The 4,854-nt window shown below is 37.1% G+C and overlaps 1 pseudogene; it reads right to left on the bottom strand.

The window, feature by feature from the left end:
* Nucleotides 1–1,304: 1,304 nt before the first annotated feature.
* On the bottom strand, nucleotides 1,305–2,761 carry LOC131277352 (ornithine decarboxylase pseudogene; annotated as a pseudogene).
* Nucleotides 2,762–4,854: the final 2,093 nt, after the last annotated feature.

Genomic DNA, 4,854 nt, shown 5'->3' on the forward strand with positions numbered 1-4,854 from the left:
CTTTCTTTGTATACTGATTATTCAAGATGAAAACTTTTTATAAACTTGTACCAAAACAGGCTAATGATTTGAGAGACTTTGAGAAAGAAGAAAATTTTAACTTTGCATTAGTATACTTCTTGATACTAAACTATTTAAAACTTTATAGACAGACCCATCAAATCTTGCTTAACTTTAACCATAAAAATTTCTTTTCCATTAACCTTCTACACTTTCAGTATTCAATCAGATTTTGTCACACATTTTTTCTTTCTTAATAATCATTTTTCTTAGGACAAAATCATCTCCTGTTTCCTTAACAATAAAAACACATTCCATATAGTCCACATACATAAGTTACCAAAAAAATTTTGGAAACTTTTCAGGCAACCTTTTTCCAAAATATAATTACTATCAACACTAAACAAACTTATTAAAATAATGAACTTTTCTTCATTTTAAATACTTAGTAGCATGTAATACCAGAAATAGTCTTTTAGAAGCAGGTTTGCAGGGGAGGCTGGCTGCCAACAAGTTTTCTTGTTATAAAATTACCTTTTATTATTATTATTATCAAATCAGGTTTTGTTTAATAATGACTTTTTGCAATTATCCATTTAAGTACCTTAATTTAAACAATGCTTTGCTAAAATTCTCATAATTATTTGTAACCATATAGACTATAATTATATTATTTTAAGACAAATTTTACCTTCACAGGACACATTCCCTTACCCAAAGTTACAATAATTCTTTTACATATGGATATCCAGTTCTCTAGGCACCAGTTTTTGAATAGGCCATTCTTTCCCAGTTGAGAGGGTTTGGTGGCTTTATTGAATTTTATATGACTATATATATGAGGATCTCTATCAGCTCTCAGTTCAGTTCCATTAGTCTGTGTGTCTCTCCTTGTGCCAATACCATGCTTTTTTCTCTACTGTAGATTTGTAGTGTGATTCCTCCAATTTCGTTTTTCTTTTTTCTTTTTTTTTAATTTCAAGATACTTTTATTTTTAAAACAGGTCACAACATTAAGCTTTTGGCCCATTCTGCGGTCATACAAGCTACAAATGCTTGTTCAGCAGGTGAGAGGCATCCCTTAGAAGTATGTTTGAAAGTGAATAAAAATCCATATAAAACAAAATAATCAAGTAGTTTCCATAGGAACACAGATAAGTGTAACCCCATCTCCTAGTCTTCCTTATCGCTGTGTCTGTGCCAACCCTACTCTTAGAAGGACATTTCAAAACTAGCAGTAATTAAGTTAAATGATCCCCCCCCCAAATCCCTCCATTCAAGATAAACTCACAGCAGCTACAAAAATGGTATTTACACATTAATACTAGCTGGAGCACAAGTGGCCGGGTGGCACTTCATCCCACTTTCCCAAGCACAGGAAAAAGGCAGAGCACTGGCGTCTTGCTCCTCTACTTCAGGTGGAAACCCCCGGCTCTCAATTTGTTGCATGACTTGCCATGCAGGCCCTGACATCACATAGTAGATGGTTGGCCTCTGGAACCCATTGAAAGTGGAAGCAGTAGCCACAGTGTAAGCCCCCAGCATCCAGTCAAACAGCATCCAGTCACCCACGTGCATTTCCGGCAGGCCACAGTGCTCAATGATCCGATCAAGGCCATCACACGTGGGTCCCCATATGCTAGATGAGTAATACTTCTCACCTGGTTTGCATCTCTTCTGCATAAGAAGCTTTACATGCTCATGATCATAAAGGATACAATTAAATGATCCATACACTCCATCATTCACATAATGCATAAAGGTTTGTTCACTCGATTCATCTTCATCATCAGAGCCTGTCTGTTCCTTAAACACAATTTATTTTGGCAATGATATTCACTGCAAGTGTGAAAGCTGAAGCAACATAATATCAGCCTGGTTCAGCTATGATTCTCACTCCAGAATCTAATGGGAAATACTTGTCTAATGCTGGATTAATGACACTGGTTATCTCTTCAAATTTAAGCTTCACGTCATCAGATCTGGGAAAGCCACCACCAATATCAAGTAGATACATGCTGAAACCAACCTCAGCTCCCATGTCAAAGACACAGAGGGCATCATAGATGGCCTGCACAAAAGTTTCAGGATCAGTATAGCCACTTCCCACATGGAAGCTGACATCAATGACATCAATATTGAGCTCTTTAGTCCATTCCAAAAGAAGCTTGCTGGTTTTCTGTGTGGCTCCAAATTTAACACTGAGGTGGCAGACTGCTTTGGAGTCATCGGTGGCAATCCACAAAACCAACTTTTGCCTTTGGATATGCCCTGGCCACTTTCATCAACTCAACCTCGCTGTCAAAAGTCATCATCTCAACTCCATTATTGGCGGCATAGTTAATTTGAGACACTTGTTTGCAAGGGTTTGCATAGATTATCCTCTCTGGCGGCACCCCGAGACTCTGCACCAACTGGATTTCAGTCTTGCTAGCACAATCAAATCCTGTCCCTATGGAAGCCAGGGTCTTCACTATGGCTTTACTGTCATTACATTTGACTGCAAAGAAGGGGGTGACATGAGGAAGAACTTTTAACCATCTCAGATGTTTCTTTAGAATGTCTCCAAGGTCCGCAACATAGAAGGCATCTTTATCATCATCAGAAGAAACTTCATTAATTTTTTGGCCCAGAATGTCCTTGGCAGTAAAACCTTCATCAGGAAATGGCAGTCAAACTCCTCATTACTGAAGTTGTTCATGGTTTCTTGATGTTCCACTGAAACACAACAAAATGGAAAACTAAGAGACAGAATTTAAAGAGATTTCTTTCAACTATTCAGGAAGGCAATTCTCCAGGAATTCCAAATCTTGCTGAATTATAAAACTTGTGCCCTTGATGCAGCAGTAGAAATGTTCTCCTAGCACTTGGGCGCTGGGGCCACACCCCGAGGAGGTCCTGCAGCCCGCAATGCTGCCACCACTGCTGCCCACCTCGCTCCCTCCCGCTGGAGGACTGCTGGCCCAAGGAGGCACCAGAACTGCTGCCAGAGGGTGGTTGGTGGCAGAGCTGCAGAGGCCTGACTTATTTTTCTTTTTCAATATGTCTTTACCTATTCGGGGCCTCTTTCCTTTCCAAATAAATTTCATAGTGAGTTTTTCTAATTCCTTAAAGAATGCTGTGTTGATTTTTATTGGGATTGCATTGAATGTGTAGATCAGTTTTGGTAGGATAGACATCTTGATAATATTTAGTCTTCCTATCCATGAACAGGGAATATTCTTCCATTTATTTAGGACTTCTTTGATTTCCTTGAACAGTCTTGTGTATTTCTCTGTGTATAAGTTTTTCACATCTTTAGTTAAATTTATTCCCAGGTATTTGAAATTTTAATTTACTATTGTAAATGATATTTGTTTCCTGATTTCCTCCTGAGCTTCCTCATTATTTGTATATAGAAATGCTACTGATTTTTGTCCATTCATCTTATAACCTGCAACTTCACTAAACTCATTTAAGTTCTAGAAGCCTTGTTGTAGACCTCTTAGGGTTTTCTATGTATAGGATCATGTCATCTGCAAATAATGAAATTTTGACTTCTTCCTGTCCAATTTGAATGCTTTTTGTATCTGCTTCTTGCCTCAGTGCTCGAGCAAGTACTTCTAAGACAATGTTAAATAGAAGGGGTGAGAGTAGGCATCCTTGTCTTGTTCCTGATCTTAGAGGGAAGGATTTTAGGATTTCACCATTGTAAAAGATGTTGGCTGTGGGTTTTTCATATATACTCTTTATTATGTTAAAAAAATTTCCTTGTATTCTGATCTTTTGCAGTGTTTTTATCAAGAAAGGGTGCTGTATTTTGTCCAATTCTTTTTCTGCATCTATAGATATAATCATGATTTTTTCCCTTTAATCTGCTTACATGGTGTATAACATTGATTAATTTGCTTATGTTGAACCATCCTTGCATACCCGGAATGAATCCCACTTGGTTATGGTATATAATTTGCTTAATGTATTGTTGAATACAGTTAGCAACTATTTTGTTGAGGATTTTTGCATCTAGGTTCATTAGAGAAATTGATCTGTAATTTTCCTTTTTGTGGTGTCTTTGTTTGGCTTTGGTACTAGGATAATGTTGGCATCATAGAAGGAGTTAGGTAATGTTCTTTCTGCTTCGATTTTTTGGAAGAGTTTCAGCAGGATTGGTGTTAGTTCTTTCTGGAATGTTTTGTAGAATTCACCAGTGAAGCCGTCTGGCCCTGGGTTCTTCTTTGTTGGGAGGTTTTTAATGACTGATTCTATCTCTTTACTTGTGATTGGCTTGTTGAGATCATCGATTTCTTCTTTCATCAATATAGGCTGCTTATGTGTTTCTAGGAATTTGTCCATTTCCTCTGAATTGTCAGTTTTGTTGGAATATAGTTTTTCAAAGTATCCTCTCATGATAATCTTTATTTCTGTGGGGTCAGTGATGACATCTCCCTTCTTGTTTCTTATTTTGTGTATTTGCATCTTATCGCTCTTTTTCTTTGTTAGTCTAGCTAAGGGTTTGTCAATTTTATTGATCTTCCCAAAGAACCAGCTTCTTGGTTTTGTTTATCTTTTCAAGTGCTTTCCTATTTTCTATTTCATTTAGTTCTGCTCTTATCTTTGTTCTTTCTTTCTTTCTTCTTCCTGTGGGGTTACTTTGTTGTTTTTTTACTAATTCCTCCAAATGTGCAGGTAGTTCTTCAATTTTTGCTCTTTCTTCTTTTTGGATGTATGAATTTATGGCTATAAATTTCCCTCTCAGTACTGCTTTTGCTGCATCCTATAAGTTTTGTATGTTGTGTTATCATTTTCATGAGTTTCAAGGTAGTTATTAATTTCTTTTGAGATTTCCTCTTTGACCCACTGTTTTCTAAGAGCATG

Source organism: Dasypus novemcinctus, assembly GCF_030445035.2.
Source record: "Dasypus novemcinctus isolate mDasNov1 chromosome 11 unlocalized genomic scaffold, mDasNov1.1.hap2 SUPER_11_unloc_1, whole genome shotgun sequence".
NCBI lineage: Eukaryota > Metazoa > Chordata > Mammalia > Cingulata > Dasypodidae > Dasypus > Dasypus novemcinctus.